This window comes from Saccostrea cucullata, unplaced genomic scaffold (genome assembly GCF_032062105.1).
Source record: "Saccostrea cucullata isolate Sc308-1 unplaced genomic scaffold, CSIRO_AGI_Scuc_v1 ctg5795, whole genome shotgun sequence".
NCBI classification, from domain to species: domain Eukaryota; kingdom Metazoa; phylum Mollusca; class Bivalvia; order Ostreida; family Ostreidae; genus Saccostrea; species Saccostrea cuccullata.
In genome coordinates, this window is record NW_026929612.1 from 7,767 (window position 1) to 33,106 (window position 25,340).

General features: G+C 33.4%; 1 pseudogene; it reads left to right on the plus strand.

The window, feature by feature from the left end:
- The first annotated feature begins 22,803 nt into the window (after window positions 1-22,803).
- Window positions 22,804-24,431, plus strand: LOC134281441 (uncharacterized; annotated as a pseudogene).
- The last annotated feature ends 909 nt before the right edge of the window (window positions 24,432-25,340 follow it).

A 25,340-nucleotide genomic window follows, 5' to 3' on the forward strand; every position in this document is an offset into this window, starting at 1 on the left:
CCTATGTACTTTACTTCCGCAATCTGATCTATTGATCACGCAGATTATTAAATCTAAGGGCTTATTTTATGACAAGGTGAGTGGTATATATTAAAATTAGTCTAAGTAATCAATATACCTTACGCATAATTTATTAATTTCTTTATTATAATGGAACTGCTGGATTGAAATACAAACCTTAAAAAAAGCCCTAGAATTTATATCACCATTCATATTTTCTAACTTTTGCTTTGTCTAAAATCTTTGTTAAACGTAATAAATAGTACTTGAAAACAAAACTATGCAGTCTTAAACAATTGATTGTGTATTTTACTGTAAAATGAAAGTTCTCATGAATTAGAAACCCAGACATGTACATATACAGATCTGTCTCTTTATTGCCTTGTAATATTTTGCACCGATTGCACATTTCCGTAAACTATTTTTTAAATACCGAGTATGGCGTGCACGATATAATTTCAATCCTGTCTCATTGAATGCTTGACCAGTCATTTATATTGTCAATGATACCCCGTGGACGACTAGACGAAAAGTAATAGATATATGCCGATTAACCTTCTTTATCTGTCCGTAAGTAACCAACAGGAATCCGATAATCATACAATAGAAGTTCAGGCATAAATTATTTTTCTACCAAAAACTATCATTAAGGACAGATGATACAAACAAAAAATGGATGCCTGGATAGGTATATATTTTTAACCCATTTTTATTGAAAATGATGCAAATAATAAATTTCTAGAATACAAAGAAATTGTAAACCTTCTGTGACGTTCAAATTCTACCCTTCTGAAACAATCCTGATTGTTCTCTTCAAATATTTTTCACTTCAAATCGCATTTTTGTGCAACTTTCAATAACAATTTAATAAAAACGCGTTGAAACCTACCGGTATTCATTCTATTCATTACAGTATGACCCAAGTTTTTATTTTCAAATTTTTGACAAAAGTTTATTTGTATCAAATGTCCTAAGAGTCTTTAGCAAGCCTCGGACATTGAATGGAAAGTCAATTTTTTTTCAAAAGGGTTTGGTATATAAATAAGGTTTTCCTACCTTATGCTAAAATATAACTAAAAAGTATTTTGGACGTATTAAGTAGGTCCAGTACAATACCCCAATAAAGGTATATAGCTTGATAAAGCTTTATAGCCTTATAAATGTATTACAAATACCTCGATCAAGGTATTTTATGTAATTCAAATAAAAAAAAAATTGTAAAAAAAATCAAATACTGAAAGTTGAGTTCTGAGTTGATGTCAGTAGATACAAATGTGCAAAAACACTTGCCAAGTGAAAGATATTTAATTGCATGTTTATTTAATGCAAGCTATTCAATCTTTAGCAATTGTTTATAATTGGTAAAGAATTAATCACTCACCCATAAAGAGGCGAAAACAGAGGCTCTGGTAGCTCCGAATTTGTAATTTTGTGCTCTTTTTCTGTATGGTTTGAACATATTTTATTGTTAAGATGTTACAACAAAAGCATTGGACACAAGTACTTAATATTTAGAACGTCCTCTCCTTTATAACAATTAATTACACAAATTTTTGTTCAAAAATAAATTTGCACTGGAACCAAAGGTCAATAAGATTATTTAACATAGGTAATGCATGTACAGAATTTTAATTGATGTAGTATGTACAAACGAATCAAAATACTTCAAAAACGACCAGATCTCTTGATAAACAATTGAACATTGAAAAATAAACTTTCATTTTCAGAAATACTGATCAAATTATCTCCCCATTACAGAACATGAGTGTCTACAATACGTAAGTTAATCATTCTAAAAATGGCTTTGAACAGGTCGTTTCTTGGAGCAGTGTATTTCGTACAAGAGAAAAAGAAATGATATGCGTCTTCTATTTTTCCACAAGTGCATAATGGACTGTCAATAATATTACATGTAAATAAGTCTTTATTTAGAACACGAGTGTGTCTTAATCTAGTATGAATTACACTCCAGTAACGATCACCAAAAGTAAAAAAGGACGAGGTAGGTGTTCTCTGAGAGTTTACACAATTTTTGAAGGAACATATCGTAGTAGATTGTCGTGTTTCAAGAGACAAAGAGTTCCAATTCCTTATTGCTATTGGAGCAAATGATGATCTTTATATATTTAGTCTACACTTAGGGATGCAATAATTTTGTGACTGTCTTGTTACCTAATTTGATTCGTGTGATCGAATATTTGGAAATATATCCTTCAGAAACTCGGGTACCATGTTATTATATATTTTAAACACAGTTGTTTTAACTTTGGAAATTTGTCTTACAGCAAGTGGTTCCCAACCAGTTTCAAAATAAAGAGAATCTCGTGATGCTAATGAAGTTAACCCAGTGACTATTCTTGACGCTGCAAGTTGTAATTTTTCTAATTTTTCGGAATCTTGACTAAAACACCCACACCAAACTTTAGTTGCGTATTCTAACTGAGGTCTTATAAAAGTAGTATATAAAAGAGATAAAGTTTTAGCACTGACCCTGAATTGCAGTTTTTTTTTCAGTAGACCTTTTTTTTATATGCATTGGCCACGATAGAATCAATGTACGCTGACCAAGTGAGGTCGTTTGAAAAGAAAAGTGATTATTTGATGATACAAAATCTAAATCACAATCCTGAAATTTTAGCAATGGTAAATAAAGTACTAAAAAATACAGCTTTGGTTTTCGAGGGAATAAATTTCAATAGCCACTGTTTAGACCACCGCTCAAGTTGATTTAAATCATTATTCAATCCTAATTGAATACAAGTTTGGCTTTCCAGAAAGCCTGAAATGTCATCTCTTTGGCTTCATTAATGTTACAGAATAAAGAGTAAAGTGTAATTTTTTCTCAGCTATTACAGATTTTTCTATTCTTTTGGGGAAGGGGAGTGGCAACTTACCTGAACAATTTTAGATTAGGAAAAAAGGCAGTGATCAAAATCTTTTGTTGTGTATGAGAAGGGAATATTTTGATTTTTTTTTTTCGAAAAACACATTCATTTTGTTAGTACACGACTATACTCGAACAAAAAGTGTGGATAAGGGAGGGGCTGGCATTGAACAATTACAGCAGTAAAAAGTTAAAAGGGCTGGTACACAGATTTGTAGATCTGATTTTCTAAAATTGTCTAAATAATATCACGAAGAAGAAAAAAATTACAAGAATTAGTTGGGTAAAATCTTAGCCTTCCTTTTGACCTTACAAATTACATGTATTTCGCAGCTTCTTACTCCATGTACTCTGACAGCGGACAGAAGCGCTAACTTAATCAACTCCAACCCTTTCCAAAGATTTCCCGTTAACTAAATTTCCATTCCTTAAAATGATATGGTCGTCAAACCCCTTTGGTTTTAAAGGGGGAGATGAACTAAACTTACATCAAAAAGTTTACTATTCAAAATCAACTTTTAACAGTACTGGTGGATTTAGAGGGTGCCCAGACTCACAGTTTTTTTGTCCAAAATACTGTAAATCGTTTTAATTCCACGGTGTTAAAATTTCACGATTTCTCAAAAAGTTCCAATCGCGATGGTTTTAATTTCACGCTGTATAACAAAATATCTTTATCATTTAAACGTTTTTAGTAACTAATGACAGCTTTCACGATGGGTTTATACATAATATTTAATTAAATCATTTTTTGTGTGGCTTTGGGCCCCTACCCAACGTTCACATGCTTTTAAGCATAAGTAATTAATAACATTTAAATGCTATCAGCTAAAATCAAGCATTTACAAATTATCAGAAAAAAGTTCTCATTTGCCAACCCCGAACTTACGGCTGTTTTCGGAATATAGAGTATTGTGCCATTAGTGGCCGTCCAAATTCCCATGCAGTGCGTATATTTTTTTGAGTTTGAGTAAACTTTATCTGCATACTAAACATGCTATTATGTATTATAATTTGGTCTTCATTTCAATAATATAGGAGGGGTGAATTAAAGTTGTTTCTGACATTTATGCAATTAAAATTGCATAAAGAAAATGATAGCAAGTTCTTTAATCATGATAAATCCTTAAAAAGAATAGATAATACATGCAAGAAAATACTCATAATTATTCTTTGTGATCTTTCTTCTTATGTTTGTAGTTATTTTTTATAGACATTAATTAATGTATCCGCTTATAACTTGTGCTTTTAATTTCCTAATGCATTTGATTAAATCAGACTTGTTTTATTTAAAAAAAAAATGACACCGCGTTATAGAATGACTAATGTACCAAAAATTTGAAGTTTTCACCATTAATTCTATTAGTCAATTATGCGATTACTTATGTGAATGTTTTAAATTTGATGTTGTTTTTCTGTGTATTCTTGGATCCACGCCTCGGCTGCAGAGAATCTTTACACACGTGCTGACCTAGTTATTATAGAAGATTCTATCGAGTTCTGTCCATCATTTAGGTAATAGCCAAGAAGACTATACATTTAATTAAGAACATACAGTGTATATTTAGGAAAACCCCATCATTCAAGCGATTGTGTGTGTTGGTCTCTGTATGATTTCTTTGCAGCTTGATTTCTTTATCTATAATTAGGCAGATCGCTCGTTGTTTTTTACATCTCTATATTTAGAAAATCGCATCATCGCGTCAAACTGAGCAGTCGGTGATCCTCGGGTGGCCTCGCACTTTTTGCATGTAGCGTAGTGGAGTCAGCCGAGAATTGCCGACTTACACTGGGACTTCACATCCGGAAATCAAACTTTATGTGTCATCTCTCGTGAGAGATGACATTAAGCATCGTACTTCTTTTCTAAATTTTCCTTGGCTTTCAAATAGGCCTAAACCGAAAGGATCACACACTTCTAAACTAGTCCTTCTAAAAGAAAACCAGTTTACAGGCTACTTGGAACTCCTTGTGTAGATTCTCACTTGAGATATTGTAAAACATCGAGGATTCCCGAAAGATTAATGGAGGCTTACACTAGGACTTCACTTCCGGCATACAATCTTAATATGTCATCTCCCGAGGGAGATGACAATCATGTACATTTTCTGAACATTTCTGTAAAGAATTATCATCAGCATACAATCTGCTTAAGGTCGTCAAATTTTCAGCAAGATCATTGACATATATCAAGAATAAAAGTGGTCCCAATACAGACCCCTGGGGGACTCCAGCATGTAAGGATTTAAAACTAGACATAGTATTCCAATGCAATACTCTTTGTGTCCTTAAATCTAAATAACTTTGAAACCATAGTAATAACTTATCACTAACACCAAAAGTTTGTAACTTAAAGAGAAGACCTTTATGCCACACCAGATCAAAAGCCTTAGACAAATCACAAAAAAACCATGCAACAGTGTTTTCCTTCATCAATAGTTTTAGCTATGTAATCATAAGTTTCAATAAGTTGATAAACCATTGAATGACCTGGTAAAAAAACAGCCTGATATTTATAAAAAACATTGTTAGAATGAAAATAATTATAAACATATTTGAAAAAACTCGCTCCATAATTTTTACCTACGCAGCTTAATAATGACACAGGTCTATAATTTGATAATAATGATGGGTCACCTTTTTTAAATAAAGGAAGTACATAAGCTACCTTCCACTGTCTAGGAAATACACAGTCCCTTAAAGATCTGTTAAACAAAAGACACAAGGGAAAAGAGACGCTAAAAATGGTAAAAATGGTAGCTTTTAACATTTTATGACTGATATTGTCAGGTCCTATGGCCTTGTTCACAGGGAGAATAGAAATTATATAAATAATGTCCTGCTCAACTAATTCAATACTATTAAGAACACTAGTACTCAATAAAGAAAAGGCAGGTAATTCAGGTTCGACATCATGCGAAGACGAAATCGAAGCAAAATAGCTATTTAACGCTTCAACCTTGTCAATATCGCTGTAAGTAATTATAATGTGTACATTTTCATTTTTCCATCTTCTTCTGTACATCTTTGTACCGTTTTGTCCTCCTATGTTAGATAGCTATACAAAATGTTGGTAATTTGAAGCAAAATTGGCAGAAAATTATCAATTTTAATTAGTTTTTATATATAAATGCTTCAGTTGCCTACAGAGTTTTTTCTTGAGTCTTATAGATCAAATGCTGTTTAATAAATATTTTTGAAAAGCTTTTATGTGGCTGTAAAATTCTTATAAAGTACTTGAATTTCAATGCTTTTAAAAGCAAAATTAACTTCGAAAACTTATTTTTCCTTTTAAAGTTTATTTATCAAAAGGCAAAGAGCATTGTGGCAACGCACTTTGAAAAAAAAAATTGCACTTTGAAATGTTTTGTTAAAATTGGGAGTTTATTCTTTACAAGACTTTTAATGCTAATATACAAGGGAAATTTATTCAATTATAAGATAAAATCACCACAAGCACTTGACATTACATATTTTTATTTTAAACACAATAGGTGAAGGGTTATATTTTTGTTAAATGTGTTATCTATAGAAAATATTTAAAAAAATTGTTAAAGAATATATAGGTGTTAGGATGCATTTAAATAAATAACATTGCGTTTGAATAAAGAGTACATGTAACATTAAGGAAAAATATCACCAAGGATTTTTAATGGGTGAATGGGCAAAATCTTCTTCAGATCAATTCTTCGTACAAAATAAATATGCTACTTGGTATCAGTTTATCTTTTCATTAATAAAAATGCGAAGATTGTGATGGAATCATCGAATTATAATTCATTAACAATTTTGGGACATTGTTTTTTTTAGTTGCTTAAAAATCAAATTAAGAAAATTTTTTTTAAAAATTAAACGATAATTTTAGTTTATGTCTTAGTGTAGACAGTGCATTACACGTTCTAAACTTCTAGCTACAGGTCGAATTTGACGTCATGAGGTCGAAGAACAAAACAAACCGTACAAGTTTGTCGCAAAACGTGTAACTAAACCTCTCAAAATAAAAAAAAATTCGTGGACTTGTACGTCAAAATGCATATACAAGTACACGTACGCGTTCAAGTTTAAGATCTCAATCTCTCTAATCTCAACCCCACTCTTTTTTTCTTATACATTGTACAGTACGTAGCCGTCGGTAGCAAATTGAATGTGGACCCACCCCCCAAGATAAGCCCAACTGTCAATGCCTATATTATGTATATCTTTGTAAAACATTTTTGTGACTACTCCCTTTTACAGATGCCTATGCTACACCCAAATATATGTATTTGCATAACTTATATGACGTTGAAAACTCTCAATAAATTTTAGCTTATATAAAAAGCATGCAAACAGGAAAAATCAAGTTCAGTTTTAAAAACATCTATGAGAGAAAGAATTTTCAAAGTATGGAAAAATCCTAATCGCTGTCTTTCACACCCTGAAGGAAGGATATGGAAATAACGAACAGTATTCAATCTCAATGTCCATTAAACAAATATACAAAATAAGAGCAGAGCAAACAGGGACCTCCGAAACATCAGAGGTGGGATCAGGTGCCATGGAGGAGTGAGCATCCCCTGCCGACCGGTCACACCCGCTGTGTGCTCGTTGGCATAATCAGGAAATAACGCAAAAAATCCGTGGTCAACTCAGTGTATAAATAATGGACTAACAATTGGTATGAAAAACGTCAGTCAGCATTTCATTCAATGATAAATTGTATTTGCTGACAAGGTCATTGTATCGACCATAGAATTTACGATATGATGACTTTAAACGAGACTGTTGATATTCTTGTTTCATCAACTTGCTTGTCAATTATTTACCTCGTTTAAGAAATTGTTCATACGTAGAGCATGCTCTTGTGTATCGAATCAACTGAGATATAAATACTCCGTATGCAGGTGATGATGGTACATTGCTGCATAAGTAATGGAAGTTGACGATAGAAAAGTTAAAGTCATCACGTTTATCATATAGCTTGGTTGTTAGATTACCATTAGTGTCTTTTTCAAGTAAAATATCAAAGTATGAAGCAGAAGTGTCGGACTTTGTGGTATATTTTATCTCAAGCTCACCAGGATATATCGTGTCGACGTAGAAATGGAAATTATCATTATTAATTGACAATACTTCGTCGATATATCTCAATGTCGAGTTGAAGGCCACAGCAAGTGTTTTCTTCTTTTCACGCAAAAGATTTTGCGTAAATTGACTGAATATAAAAATAAGTCAACTAATAACGGAGCGCAATTTGTACCCATGGGAATTCCAATAGATTGTTGGCATACCTGGTCTCCAAAAACCACATAGATATTGTCAATCAGAAACTCAAGCATCTTCTTGAAGTCAATTTCAGAGTACTAATTTGTGCAATCAGAATCTGCTTTAACAAAATAATTTTTCAAATGACCAATGACGAGGTAAGTAAACTTACGAGTTCCATTTTTGTTGAAGAAGCAGCTGTCAATGATATCAAAAAGCCTGGATTTGAATTTGTCGTGGGGAATTGTTGTGTATAAAGTTGAAAAGTCGTAAGTTTTTATGCTGTTGATTTTTGTAAAGTCTTGTGATTTTAAATTGTCCAAAAGTTCTTTAGAATTTTTAAGTATCCACATCATCTAAAGTGACTTCATAACCAAACAGGTTCAATTATTTATCTACCTTAGATGTACAAAAAATTTGTCCTACCCCATGCACATTTTTCAAAGAATGGTCGATATTTACGCACTTTGAGAAAAAAATTATTCAAAGTGCGTTGATTTGGTTTTACAAACTTGAATCTACATTACCTGAGGATGCTTCCATATAAATTTGATCAATTATGGCTTTGCTATTCTGTAGAAGAAGATTAAAAAATTCCTTTATATTTCTATGTTTAACTTTGGGCCTGTTTTGGCCCCGCCCTACCACTGGGGGCATGATTTAAACACACTTGAATCTACACTACCTGAGGATGTATCCTCATTAGTTTTATCTTTCCTGGCACAGTGGTTCTTGAAAAGATTTTTTTTAAACATGCAACCAAATGTTCACTGATTCCCAATTCTCTCCCCTTTAAAGAGGACGTGGCCCTTCATTTGAACATACTTACCTTTACCCAAGGATTCTTTTGGCAGGTTTGGTTGTAATTCGCCCAGCAGTTCTTGAGAAAAAATCAAAAATGTGAGAAGTTTACAAGCAGACAGGCGATCAGATGGAGAGACAGACAGACGGACGTCGGACAAAATGTTATCAGAAAAGCTTACCTCACGCTTCCAGTTAGATTTGCCAATGATCAATAAATATTATTTTATAATATGAACCTTAATTTTTTTTTAAGTACCATATGCTGACTTTTTTTTTTTCTCATTAGTGATACTAGTATTCTAATAATCATGCATTGTTTTAAGGAAATATTTTGTCTTATATCAATTATTGGAAATCCTCCTCAGAAATACTTTCTGCATCAATTCAGATAAATTCGAATCGTTTAACAATTTGATCATTTTCGCACAAATTTAGAATTAAAGTGAACACATCGTATTTATAAAACTTGATTAAAATATGATATGATACACAACAAAACATAAATACAAATACATCTATGCATTATTGATTACTTGGCAAAGTTTTCGATCTCAAAGATTATACTATCAAAACATATATATATATATATATGATATAGCATTTTTGAATACGTTTTCCTATTATATCACAAAAGTAATAAGTTTCGTTATAAACCCTGAAAAATGCCGAGTCACACCGGAAACAGTTATGTCACCCCTCGCCGGAAACAGTTATGTCACTTTTTCGATCACGTTCGCGTGTTTTTACGTTACGCATTTTTGCTTGGGTTCGAGATGTTATGACGTCGGTTGCTATGCAAATGTAAACATTTAAGAGTTATTCTTAACGTCAAGAAAGCATTTCTGGATTATTTGTGAAAATTACAACGATTTTAAATGATTTATTTTTTTTTTATTTTCAAAATGTCATATAACATATACCACATGGCTTATCGGGCGACTATACCAGAATATTAACCCCTCGGTGACAGGAAAGCCTGGAGTGTTATGTCACCCTCTGCCTTTGGCATCGGGTGACATAACACTCCAGGGCTTTCCTGTCACATCGGGGCAAATATTCTGGTATGTCACCCTCGAAGCCATGTGAATTATGTATAACATCACACATGTAATGAGTTAATATTTTCATCTGATAGATAGCAAGAAAATTGAATGAATCAAGTACAATCAAGTGTATTTATATTAAAAAATTCAACACAAGAATCAAGGCAATACTGCTACTATAAGAAGATGTATTTTTGAAACACTGATGCCCCTTGATGGCGGTTTTTTCTCAAATGCAAATTAATCTCTAAAGTCATATCTTTTTTTTCTCAAAGATATGTCTTCTCCAAAGGAATACACCTGTGTAAAGTAACGCTTCAAAAATTATGATCAAAATTAAAGTTTTTTTCAAACTTAGCCAAATTCTAAGGTCGGAGTCAAAAGATCAATTATTTTCATTTCAAATTGAATGTCTTGTCACAGTGAATACAATGAAAGCCTACGTTACAATGAAACATATGAAGATAACAAGCAGATCAAAAGTCCAATAAACAACGCAAAATAGACGCAGAGCAAACACGGACCTCCAAAACATTAGAGGTGGTATGTGGGACATTTTTAAAAAATTACGCACTTTGAAAATTTTTTCAAAGTGCGTTAAATTTGGGACCAACTCAACGCACTTTGAAAAAAGCGTTTACAACAATATATTTTACCATGGAGATACTTAACGTTGAAAAAAATCATATTTTTGTCATGGAAAGATTCTATTTGTTATTTATCTTTCAAAAAACTAAGCCTAACCTTAACCTCAAAAATGAATTGATTTACTCCCGTCGAAAAGAGGAGAACGCAGGTTTAAGATACCTCAGTCCAAATCTTTATTTTTACATTCCGTGTATTTTTCCTTATGAAATTCATTAGAAATCCACGACATTTCAATTTCTATAACACACGCGAAACCTTGTTACCGCGCGTTAGAATACACAGTAGGACCTACATTGTATATGCATTTTTCTATAATCTGGGACCACCAAAATGTACAATGTTTTTACTTAATTTAATTAAAAACTATAATTCAAGTTAAATTAACGTAAAAATACTACAAATGTGCGTTTCAAATTCATTTGTCACTTTTTCCCTCGCAATGTTTGTTTTCGTTACTTAACTTTGCAACGTCATCTGACGTCACAAACGGCTCTTACGTCTATTAACCGTGTCAGTTTTGAAAGGCGTTAAATTCACATTCAAAATTAACGAAATTAGCAATTATGAAGAAGGAAAATTAGAGAATGTAAATATAAGCATTGAATTCATATTATATATTCATAAAATATGAATTCAATTCTTAAATCTTTCCAATACATAAGTGTCGGTAACAAACGGGGGAGGGGAGCAATAAACCTAAAAAGGGTATGCTGCATTTTCAATGCTTATACGATGTATATATCTTTCCAAAATAAGTGGGGGGCTTAGCCCCCAATCCCCTCCCCTGTTTCTTCGCCCAGTCTCGATGTCTACGCTATACTCAAAGCATTCATATAATTATGTATTTACCCAACTGGTATGACGTTGAAAACTTTCAATAATAAATGAGTTAATTAAAACAGATAAAAACTAGATAATTTTAAGTACAGTAAAACGTATGAAAGAGAAATAATTTTCATAGTTTTGAACAATTTACCTTTTTTATTATTGTAACCGAGCAGCAAGGCAGATGTTATGTTTTCATAATTTATTCAGGAAATAAAGGCATTGATCTAAAATAAACAAAGTACATTAAAAAAAAACCCGAATTATTGAACTTAAACAATCGTCACTCTTTTTATCAAGACCCTTTAAATTTCCCTTTTATTTTATCGAACCCTTAAATATTTAAAACGTCAATATCTCAGTTCCTACAGTGACTTTATCAGAAAAAAGTTATCAAACCAGGATCTGTTATTTATCATACCAATTATTTGAAGAAATATTGACCCATCTTTACATTTTCTTTCAAAGTGCGTTAATATGGTCGATATTAACGCACTTTGAATTTTTTTTTTTCAAAGTGCGTTAGCTTGGTCCCAAATTTTAATGCACTTTGAAAAAATTTTTCAAAGTGCGTAATTTTTCAAAGTGCTTTGTAACAGTGGGATCAGATGCCATGAAGGAATAATTTTAGAAAATGAGGTTCTTGAAAAATTATCTCCTCGCAATTAACAATGTGGTTACCAAAATAAATTAACATCAAAATCAAAAAAATTCAATTATTATATTTCGAAATGGTTGAACTGATGAAATTTAATTTTTGATAATTAACTTACGTCATTATTTTTCAGAGGAATGAGCACTTTTGGTTGAATAAAAGGTATGGCGGAAGCCGAAGATCGAGTTGGAAAATCAAGTAAAAGCCGAGACGTACATAATACTGTAAGTATATCCGTATCTATTATTTTTCTTTTATTTTCAAGGTGCATGTCTACAGAGTTGAATTATTGCTTTTTTCCTACTTTCCTATTGAGAATTCGAACGTAGCTTTCCATAAGAATTTTCGATATCTGTATTGGATAAGTGTCTGTGCGGGATACACCCACTATTAGAGATTGTTCTATCTGACGTATCCGTATCCGTATACGTAGCCGTATACGTATCGAGATATGAAAGGCATCTCGATCCCGATGTCTTAACAATCTGGTTACATTTCCATTGTTTCATGTTTGATTTTTAACCCCATTCACTAAGAAATGATATGTAGTGTGATATCTTTAATAAAAAACATATCAATTGCTGTACAAGCCTTATGCATCATGTTTTTTTTTTTGGGGGGGGGGGGGGGGAAGGGGAGGAAGTAAAAGTTTAAAAATAAAATTAGAAAAACAAGCATGATTTGAATTATTTAAATGTGTAGAAAATTGTTCGAAAATTGTTCGAATCTCTCTCTCTCTCTCTCTCTCTCTCTCTCTCTCTCTCTCTCTCTCTCTCTCTCTTAGGGTATTTATTCTTCATTCTAAAATTAACATTAATATTTACAAGAATTTTACACGACAAATCCCCAATGATATATAATAATATATACAGTTAAACCTCTTTATCTCAAACTTGTAAATTAATTGTAAAAACATGTAATTTTACATTAACTGGGAAAGATTTCACCATATTACAAAACACATGTGTATGGGGGATTTACTGAAAACATCCATCCTCTTTTCCTTTTTTATTATCTTCTATGCCATTAATCGTATTTGATGGTCATAGTTCTCCAGAAAAAAATGGATAGCTGGTAATTCTTGGGCAATTTAAACACACTCCCTAAATTGTAGGTCGATGGGCGGCGCAGGCAAATAGTGGTGGGCGTTAATAGAAAGGGGGGGGGGCTAAACCAACAAAAAAGGTAAACCCCACCTTCAAATGCCTATATTATGTCTAATGTCTATCTTTGCAAGACAGTGGGGGTGAGGGGGGCTTCGACATTCAACCGCGCACCCCCGCTTCTGACGCCTATGCGTATCAAGGGTTTCAAGGAGCTTGAGAATTGATTATGTACAATTTCTTGCAAGGTTGCGATTAAACGCAGTATATGTAGTTCTCGATTGATTTAACACTTGTCGATAAAGGGGGAGAAAAGTAAATGTTAGGTTACGATATATCTTCCTTTCTTAAACTATTCTATTTGCATATTAACTTCTTTTTATGAAAGTTACATGATCGAGTTTATAGTGAACAAAGCAAGCTCTGAAAAACTTTGATACATGTATTTCATCATTGTAATTTTTCTTTTAATGCGTGATTTTTTTTCTTGGCTACATTGAGGCAGTTCCTTCTCTTCACTGTGAACAAGGGGGGGGGGGGGGGACTGCAGGCTTAGGATAAGCTCCCTTTCCACTTTCAAAAGGCATGTTCTTTTGCAGTCAAAGACGAGTAAGTGGTAGAGTTAAAAAAAATGGCAATGAAAAAATTTCGACCCCCTTCCCCCCACCTCCGCCCACACACACAAAATAGTACATGTATTTAAGTACTTTTTTGCATGTCAGGGTTTTTCAGGACTTATATTTTTCTCTTTCAATTAGCCCCCCCCCCCCCCCCAGTTTCAATTTGTTTCTGACGCCAATATGAGGGGAGGGGAAAGGAGGGAGTTGAACAGGCTCTTCAATGCATATACTCAATACTTGTAACGGTCCTGAAGCGAATTATGAAATAAGTTTGAATAGTCTCTTTAAAAACGGCTACAGGGTTTTATCAATCGCGTTGATGATAACGTATTTTGTATTTCAGTGTGTGTGTGTGTGGGGGGGGGGGGGGGGGTATACCGTTATACCGTGTAAAGGTATATGACAAATTCAGAATATATCAATAAAATATCCTGATATTAAGCGAGAGGAAAATGAGAAAGGAGATATCTTACAAATATTTTGAAACAAAATGAATTTAATTTTAAAACAAAATAATTAAAATGAAATATTTTATACTGAATTTATTCATTTTCTTTTTTTCTACGAAATGATAAAGGTTTACAACAGTCTAGTATTTTTAATAGAAAAATTGCCATTTGCTATTTTCCAATGCATGACTGTGGCTTATTTAACCACAAACAGCGACGGGAATTGTATTAAATGGTTGAGACATCGGGATCGAGATGCCTATCATATCTCGATACGGATACGGATACGTATACGGATACGTCAGATACTGTAAACCAACTTTTATTCGCGACGACTTTATTTCGCGATTTACTAGGGATAAACTTGTTCGCGACGATAAATTTTCGCGATCAAGCCTTTTTGGATCTGTAGTTAAAAGACAAATACACTTTAAAAACCCTTTCGCGGCGAAAAATATTCGCGATAACGAGGCCCTCGCGAACTTCGCGAAAATTTCTCGCACGCGAATAAAAGTTGGTTTACAGTAGAACAATCTCTATTAACATTATGTCATGATCTGAGAATTGTTAATGCTGATATCAACAATTATTTTTTTCTTTCAGTTTCCGGAGAACATTTCAAAAACGGCGGTTGAGGAATTTATCGAAAGTGCTAAAGATTTCAAGGAGGAATATGACATTATAAGAAAAATTGGTGAAGGTTCATATGGAACCATTTATAGTGCAAATTGGAAATATGACAATAAAGCATTTCCTGGGTCTATTGCACTAAAAATTCTTCATGGATCACGTTCAGAATTGAATGAAATAAAATATAACGTAACATTGTGTACAAATGGCATCTGTAAGCACATAGTTTGTTTCTTTGGCCCACGTTTCTTCCACTTTGACAAAAAAGAGTATTATGTACTGCAAATGGAGTATTGTACTGGAGGAACGCTTTACGAATCCGTTTATAAGACAAAATATGCTGATCCTTTCTTCCAGTTGAAACTTTTAGAAGGATTGATAAAAGGATTATCATATATTCATTCTTTCAATCTCGTACATCATGACATACATGAATGGAACATAGTTTTTAGAAGTGAAAATGACGCTACAGTTAAATTTGGAGACTTTGGGCTAACAAAAGAAGATTCCAGTTTTAACAAAGTAGATGACATAAAGGCACTAGCAAACACGCTCATACGTGTAGTTTTTGCACGAAAGGAAAAGCCTCAAGGGTCGGAAAAACCACATGAGCTGAAACAATTGTTAATGAAAAATGAAGTCCAGAAGAATATTGCTGATGTCCTTGTAGGACTGTATGGAGAGCTAATGAACCTTGAAACAGCATTAAGTAAAATTAAAGAGACAAGGAAACGAGAGAGGAAAGGTAACTTTTATATAACACTTCACTGTATTCATAGGTTCAATCTTTCTTTCATTCTTTAACGAAACTATAAAAAGTATTTGAGACAACAACGAGTTGTGTAATGCTACAGATTGCGGACAGATTATTGTACAGGTATATTTGCCCATTGCACAGCGATATGATTCGATCATGTTTTTCTCCCTAATTTTTAATTAAATTCTTTGCATTCTTTATTAGCATTTCTACATTTGTCAATAACATTGAAATGACAGGACGAAAACAAATAGGTGTAAAAATACGTTAATATTCCTAATTGTAAATTAAACCTAAGTAAAGTTTTCATTGTTTAAAGGTTGCTCAGATGCCTTAGAAAAGCAATTATCAGAACTGCATATAGAGAGTACTTTCACAAGTAAGTATAATTTACCAATCTCACTGTATACAAAGTGCTTATAAAAAATCTACTTGATTTGGATCACTTGCTATATTGTTTTGGGTACTCAGATGCAAAAAAAGAAAACTTCTGCATTCAAAATATGAGTAAAAGTAACTTTAAGAAATTAAGAAACTTATTAAACCTTTATAGAATCAATGTAAATTGATTTGAGAAAATTTTCAGTTGAAACTTGTTAGAAATTCGATATTGTTCTCATTTACTGAGTTAAAATGGGATTTTTGCTCATTTTGAATTATTTCAATTGTTCTTGATTTTTTCCAAACTATGTTCTGTTGTAAAAGTTATTGTATCCAAGCTTTTGCCTCAATTCACATACGAAACATCATCTGATTTCTATGAATTACGCTTTTTGGAGAAGTGTAGCTATTATTGTTTTGAAAGAATGCTATACTATGTTTGCAACATATTTTTGCAATGGCTATACTTTTTTCTGTTCCTTTTTGTGATTTGCATGAAATTATTATTTATTGTTTTTTGATAAAAATTAATGCGATTCAAACAGTTTTGAAAAAAATATTGGCATTTTTTATCACAAGAGAAACATTTATCAGTCGAAAGAAGTTAAACAGAAATAAATAATTATAGAATTTGATGAAATGTGCTATCGTTGCTGATGTTTGTGCAATACTTAATTTGCGTTCTGCCGCGATTGATTCATGTGACCGGTCAGCAGGGGATGCTCACTCCTCCATGGCACCTGATCCCACCTCTAACGTTTCGGAGGTCCGTGTTTGCTCTGCTCTTATTTTGTATATTGTTTAATGGACGTTGACATTGAATACTGTTCGTTATTTCCATATCCTTTATTAAGAAATGCTATGTTTGATTTGAGTAGAATACTTCTTGAAGAATGAAGGCGTTTATATAGGGGGAGTATAATACAAAGTATATGTCATTTAATAACTTAATGATAAATACAAGTATCATATTTTCACTTATGTTTAAAAGGAATGTAAAACGGAAAAAAAGGCTTCACAAACTATTCCAACTTTTCCAAAAGCTCGTAATAGGCGTAAGACTGAATGCGTTGACCACGATATGCTACGGTGTCTTCTTGATGTTTGTGTGTCAGTTTGCTTTAAAGAAACGAATTTGGTGAGACAAATAATGTTTTTCAACCTATCATTTAATTTATGTTAGGTCTTTTTTTTGGCTTACCTCTTTCACCCAACTGTTACACCTTTGTTTTTATACTAAATATGAACACGAAATGCTCCGCTTACTTGATCAATACATAGGGTTCACAGCGGATGTGATCGATCAACCAGGGATGCTTACGCCTTCTAGCCACCTGATCCAATCTCTTAAAACAAATTTCGGTAATTTTCCTCGCCACATACACTTTTATCTCTCTATTATTAATTTATGATAAAGAGATTATAATGCATTTTTTGTAATATTTCACCTATTTTCACACTATCATCAGACATCAGAACTTAAAAGTAAAAATCTGAAACAGATTCTATGAAGATAAAAGTTCAATTAAGATTTGGCATTACTCAGTATATCCCCATAGACAGATCCAGAAAAGCGGAAATAGGTTAGGGAATCAAAACCTGATAATTTTTTTTCCAAATCACTAAAGGATAAGATAGGGTAAGACCAGTATTGGCCCCCAATTTTGGATGTCTTTCAGAATGATCCAACTGTTTACCCATAAAAACCTGTTCTCACCTACGCCACAAAATGAGTGTTAGTTTTAAGATTCAGAATATACAGCGGTCACAGTGAGGTCATGAAATAGGTCAATTTTTGAAATTTCTCATTTTTTATACAAATTTTCATTAATTTTACAGCACATTTTCTTTCAAAAAATATAGAGCACACGCTTGCCTATCTACCAAAGAAGAAGGTATGGTTTCCATACAAATTTTGCCCTGTGATTTTCTTCAAAATGAAACTGGTGTAAAAGATGAAAACTCATGATTTTTAAATAATTGAAATTCAATGCAGAAAAATCATACAAGTCATTTTTCTCTCATGTGTTTTTAAATGCTAATTATGACGTCATAAACATGTGCATTTTCCCGTATTTTTTTTAAAAAGTTGCAGAAGACACCAGTTTTCTATGGAATTTTCTTTCAGATAATATGGTCCTCAGCCGTCGCCCACAAAAATCTTGAGATATGTAATTTGTTATCGAATTTTGCACAAAATATCAAAACATTAACGTGGGCGACGGCTGTGGACATTGTTTTCTAAAGGAAAATCACCCTTGAAAGTGGCATTTTGAGGCTTTTTCTGTTGAAAATAGAGAAATGCTTCACATTAATGACGTCATATTTGCAAAATGGTAAAGTTTCATGCCATATTTTTCCCTTATTTATAAGAGTTATTATTTACCTAACATTTAAGCCAGTCTAAAAACTTTTCGATGTCATCACATTTTTAGGGCGCAATAAAGCTAAAACCATACCTTCTTCTTTATATATTTTATACACTGATCCAGTTTTTGTGTAAAAATCTCAGATAGGCAAGCTTGTGCTTTCGGAAAAGAAATGTATCCAAAATATAATGAAATTCCACCAGAAAAAAGGAAATTCGGAAAAATGTTCTATTTCTGCACCCTCTAGAGGCTCCCGTGTTGGCTTTGCGTCAAAATTAGTGCTTGTCTTAAAGCAAGCATAATTTTAACTTCTTAACTACAAATTATCACAATTTCACCAGTGTTCTAATTTTATATGAAATAAGGGGGCTTACTCGGCTGTTACCCTATCTTGACCTTTAAGAATATTAAAGTAACCATATCAAAATATAACTTTGCCCCCCCCCCCCCGAAACACAAACTCACTTAACAGTCAGTCTACGATAAAAGAATTAAAGTTTAGGAAGTTAATTGATTTTCACGGATATGCCATGATTTTTATAAAAAAAAAAGTTCCATGTATTTTTTTGAGAAATGTGGTAACCATTTGTTTTCTTATTATTACGTGAAAACATTTTAAATATTCTATGCAATCTCTTCTTCACGCCTATTTAGCTAAATTGAAATTAGTTAATGAACGAAGCGGCATTGAAGTTGAATGCGTTTAAATCGTTAATTTCTGATCAAAACTTTGAAACAAATAATAAACCCTTAAATATTTACAAAACCATGTGAATATGTAAAGTCTTAGAGTTGAAATCGATCTTTAAAATTGTTTAAAATTTTACAATAGTGCATGTATAATTGGTGAGCGACATTAAAATTCTTCATTTGGTATGTTTTTCTTGATGAATGACTGTCATATGTTAAATGAAAAAAATAAGAATATATATTGAAGAATGTAGTTTGTCCAAAAATTAAGCCGACCCCCTCCCCAACCCTAAAGTAGGGTTTTTTTGTTTGGATCTTTCGGCGTTATGGACAACAATGTAACCCCCTCCCGTTTCCCGAAGAAATTTATGCTGGTGAAATCCTTTATTCTGGAATGAAAAAATGAACTAAACATTTAAAATTAACGAAATTAAAACGTCATTACAGTTTACGTTTTTTTTATAAACCGCTTCGTTCATTCCTTAAATAAATTAAATATACCGTATAAAATGGGTATCTATTAAATTCATTGCTTATGATTTGATTTTCGTTCATTTGGTGTAAGAAAAAAAGATGATTGTTCTAACAGTACAAAATTTGAACGTAATGTCAGGTGGGTTGATACATTTTGACGAGTGCATATGTCATTGTGATGTAGACAATCCATTTTATCCGACATAAAATAATTGTTTATCCAATCAAATACAGCGAACACCAAGAATTTAATTATCAAAAAAGAAAAAAATGTAACGTCAGGTGCCTGTGTGTTTGTACTCTCATTTATACCTAAGTAACTTAAGGCCACACTACGTTTTCTTTATTTTATATAAATACATATGCATCACACTCACTGACTGAGCATAAAACACTCAAGGTGAGCATATGACACATAGACCTATCATGGACATTGTTGAAATGTAAGAGGAGTCTGGGGAAAAATATTGTACAGTACTGTTGTAAACACAAAGTAACGTCAATTATTTTTTTACGTAATTGCACTAGGCCTAAATGCTATATGTATGCTCGAAACAAGTGAAAAGTATGCCAACAAAGATATCTTTCTGGATACTTTCCACGCAAACCTAAAATAGCTCTGGAAAAGTTGGGTAGGTTCAAATTTGATGTAATTGTCAAGTTATAAAGAAGACCTTGTGGTCAAATTTGATAGCTTACGTTTGATAAAGATTCAGATTGAAAATTACAATAAATATTTTATTGAAATTATGTCAACATTCCATTCCAGTGGATGATTAGTCGAAAAATGACCATCAGATGCGTGAAAAACGCTTGCTACCGATGTTTATGGAGGGGTAGATGAAACATAAATATGACAATCTTAAAATATACCAAGAAGAAGTCTCATATTGTTTGAAGTAGTTTTATTATCAGTAAGAAAACGTATATATAAAAGCACATTTTTGTCTAAATGTGCAGACAGAAACTTCAAACGATCCAAACAAATATAGCTAGTGATCCAAATCAAGTAGATTTTCGATTAGCACTTTGTATACAGTGAATATAAAGAGCTATAGCTGCCTTACCGACGACGCGGCCGACTCCAGTATTTAAAAGGAAATCACCTGTTTCTATATATAGATACATATTCCTTTTCAATTCAAAATCAAACTACATGTATGTAATCATTTGTGGACCTGTATTATATTTTCATAGCTGCAAGTTTGTTACATGACAATAATTTTACCTGTTCAATACTCTTATTCTAAACACGATTTTTGGAAAATTATGAAAATAAATCAAGTAGTAGCTATGAGTTTAGGTCATTAAAATAGTTAAGGACTGTTTTTCCCGAGATACTTTATCGCAAATCTCGCTTAAAAGTATTACACTGCGGCCGAAATAGCGTTGCCTTGAGTGATGACACTATTGGATTTAACAATTCAACAATTTGAATCACGGATTTTATACCGTAAACTTAAGTAAGGTATGTGGCAACGCACTTTGAAAAAATTACGCACTTTGAAAAATTTTTTCAAAGTGCGTTAAATTTTGGGACCAGGTTAACGCACTTTGAAAAAAAATTTTTTTTTTCAAAGTGCGTTAATATCGACCATATTAACGCACTTTGAAAAAAAAAAATTCTGCATGGCTTAGTCAATATTCCTACAAATCTTAGGTATGATAAATTATCATTTGAACCTGATTTGATACTTTTTGTCCCCCGCTTGAAAAGTGGGAGATATTAATTTGGGTCTATCTGTCAGTCCGTCCGTCTAGCTGTCCGACCATCCGTCTTTCTGTAACGCTTTCGTTTCCACAAGATATCTCGCCAACCCTTTGAACATTTGCAATGAAATTTAACATAACAGAATCCCTGTGGCCTTAGGAAGACCCCTTTTGAATCTGGGGTCAAAAGGTCAACATTCAATGTCGTAAAGAACTACGAACGATAGTATTGTTCTTCCGCCTATCTCTTAGTCAATTCTCAAAAGTTACATGACACTGAATATAGTAAAAGAATCATAGGAAAGAACATTCCAACGAAATGAGATGCTATACAAACCTTATGATTCTAAAAAAAAATTAAAGATATTTATATGAATTTTCATAAAACCTTACTTATTTGGGATACCAAAGAGAAATAACTCTATAATTTTGGCAAAACTTGTGTTTTTAAATACCTGGAGTTTAACAGAGAGATTATCAGATATGGTATCAAATTAACATCGAAAAGCAGACAGGTACTGTAAATTCCTTAATATAAGCGAGGACTTAATTTCTGCGTAATTTCGCGGGAAGTATCACTCGCGAAAAAAATATTACTCGCTTTTATTTTTCTGATGCTTAAATCTATGCAAAATCTGTTCATTAACCGTTCATTCGCGAATTATAATTCTAGCGATTTGACGTTTGAGAGCCAGTTCGCGATAAAAAAAACACTCACGAAAAATAAGGAATTTACAGCTAGTAATTAATATTCTGATTTTCCTGAAAATGAACATAAATAGACTTTGAGATTTAAAAGAACAAAATTTCGATTTACTACAGACTTCCTTGTACAATGCTTATACTGTATTTAGAATGCTCTTTTTTTCAAATATCATTGACACTTAAGGTAACGAGTTATAGAAATAGATATATCTGGGTGGGAATGATAAAGAGTTGAGCTGATAGACCTTAATTCAGCCAGTCTTTTCTTCGTTTTCCGTTTCTTGGTTTTCTTCAATCCATTAGTTTTTAGAAAGAAACACATCAAAGTAAGGGCACCGCACAGCGGAGCATTCCTTCCCAAAAAAGCATGTTCAGTAAATCATTTGACATCTATCCCGATACAAATTACGTCAATTCCACACAGAAAAAAACTAACATACACATAAAGTAATAACACACATAATCGCATCACTATATCCCATCATACGTTGCGAGGGGATAATACTGTTGTCTATTTCTAAAATATAAGTCTAATTCCTTTTGTTTCATGAAAATTTTTTCAAAGTGCGTTAAATGTTTACATGCTGTAAAATTATGATGTACAGTTTTAACGCACTTTGAAAAAATTTTTCAAAGTGCGTTGCTTTGGTCCCAAATTCAACGCACTTTGAAACAAATTTTCAAAGTGCGTTAACCTGGTCCCAAAACTTAACGCACTTTGAAAAATTTTTTCAAAGTGCGTAATTTTTCAAAGTGCGTTGTAACAAAGGTATAAAGATGTATTCTTCCGCGTTTCCTCGATTCACAAGCCCTTAAAAGTAATCGGGATCGAGATGTAAAAATACTAACACTTCCTTCTTCCGCTAGCTTCGCGAACGAGCAGACGCTTTTCTCAGCATAAATTTGTATCAGAAAAAATCATTTTTATTCGAATATTTTTGCTTGTTATTATCAACAAAGCTTCCATATTTTCTTTATGCACGTTGTGCATTATTATTTAGGCACGTTGTGTGATTTTATGAGGGCACGTTGTGCATTTTCACCATGAGTTATAGGCAGGATAGCCATGTACGTTCCAACTCGGGGAGGGACCCGTATAAATCGGGGCAGGAGTCTGAGAGTTCTAATCTCTCTGACGATGATTATTACTCTACCCATCAAGAACCAGATCTGGTGGACAATTCTGATGTCATTTCTCTGAAGGCAGAATTTGAGAAATTTAACCCTACAGAAGGTGAGAATTCATTTTCACTTGAAGGCAGCATGGCTACATAATGTCAGAAATATTTTTATCAGCATCTGACAGAGGACAGTATTAAACGCAATATTTAAGACGCAGCCCCTGTGCCTGCCAACGCTTTCTGTACACCTCCAAAAGTTGATGATTTTGTGGAGGATTTCATAGATTATAATGCTATGAATTTTTTTAAAAATGCAAGACAAAAGTCTGTCATTTATTCAGAAGAACATTGGTCAGATTATGGGACCATTGGCCAAGATTTGGCAGGCAGTTGATGGGGCCAGGAAAACTCAGGAGGAGAACACAGAGTTTACTGTGCTTGACATACTTAAACTCATAGAACAAACTGTTGTTTTGGTTGGCTAGGCAAATGCTACTTGCCTATATGAGCGTCGAGTCAATGTTTTGGCCAAGATAATGAAAGGTGTAAAGAAAGCAAAAGAACACCTCAAGACTAATGAGCATGATCTCAGCAAAGAAAGAGAAGTGCTTTATGGGGATAAAGTGTTTAAGGCACTAGATCGCAAAAGTAAGAGTCGTAAGAGGGCAAGAGAGATCTCAAAAGAAATACAGTCGAAAAAAAGGAGGACAGACCAGTCCCAGCAGCCCTTTCGTGCAGGGCCCTCACGTGGGTATGGAAATCGTGGGGGCAGACAATTTACTTGGACGTCAAAACAGGGCAGCCAAAATAACAGAAAACCTGGGCAGTCAGGCTTCAAGATTCCAAAGAATCCCAGATCAGGGGAGAACAGGTTAGGAAATTATCGAGGGCATTCCTCTCGTCTTAGAACAAATAGAAAAAATCTCAAGTCTGAACAATCTACATGCGGCAGTGGCACATCTCAAGGTCAAAGAAATTTGTCAACACGAAATACACCTGGGGGGAAGGTTAGAAGTATTGAAGGAAAATTGGGAAATGGTTACAAAAGATCAAAACTTATTGGAGAGTATTTCAGGGTACAAAATAGAATTCAGTTCAGAACCAATTCAGAGGGTTCAACCAAAGCAAATAGAATTATCAAATCAAGAAATGCAGATTCTAAACTCAGAAATAGAGGAGATTCTAGTCAAGCAGGCAGTGGAGATTGTTCAGACAGAGACAAATTGTCAATTTGTCAGTCATTTATTTGTCCGCCCCAAGAAAGATGGGGGAATGAGACCGATATTCAATCTGAAAGCTCTAAACCAATTTGTAGTTAACAATCACTTCCAAACGAAGGGGTTTCAGGTAGTCAAAAACTTGATACAGAAAGGGGATTGGTTATGCAAAGTAGACCTAAAGGATGCTTACTTCTGCATACCAATTTGCAAGGACCACAGAAAATATCTGAGGTTTCAGTACAAAGACCGGATGCTACAGGGCAAAGGTCTACCATTTGGGCTGGCATCAGGTCTGAGACTTTTCACCAAGATAATGAAACCAATCATTGCGCTATTGAGACGCATAGGAGTCCGACTCGTGATTTACTTAGACGACATATTGTTGCTAAATCAATCACAAGAAGGGCTCTTAAAAGACAGAGACACACTTCTATGGTTGCTTCACAATCTAGGCTGGTTGATAAACTGGAAAAAATCAGTTCTAACTCCATGTCAGCAATTAGAATTTCTGGGTCTAACAATAAATTCATTAGAAATGGAGATAACACTCTCTGTTTACAAAAGTAGAGAGTATCAAAAGAAAATGTATAGACATGATAAGCAAAACAGAAGTATCAATACAAAAATTGTCAAGTTTAATAGGGACACTGAATGCGACAGTCAAAGCTGCCATCCCAGCCTCACTATATGTGAGGGAACTTCAAATGTTCCACACAAAATGCTTGCTGAAAGCACAAATAAATTATTAACAAATGATAATCCTGCCCTTGACCTCCAGAGGTGAGACAAACTGGTGGCTACAGCAACTAGAACACTGGAACGGAAAACAAATTCGAATGTTGACAAATCCAGACTTGGTTGTAGAAACAGATGCATCAAAAACAGGATTGGGGGGGGGGGGGCAGTATGTCTCAATCAAAACTAAAAGATGGGGGGCCTGGAAGCCCCTTCAGAGAAAAAGCTGCATATCAATGTATTGGAACTCAAGGCAGTACAGTTTGCAATTCA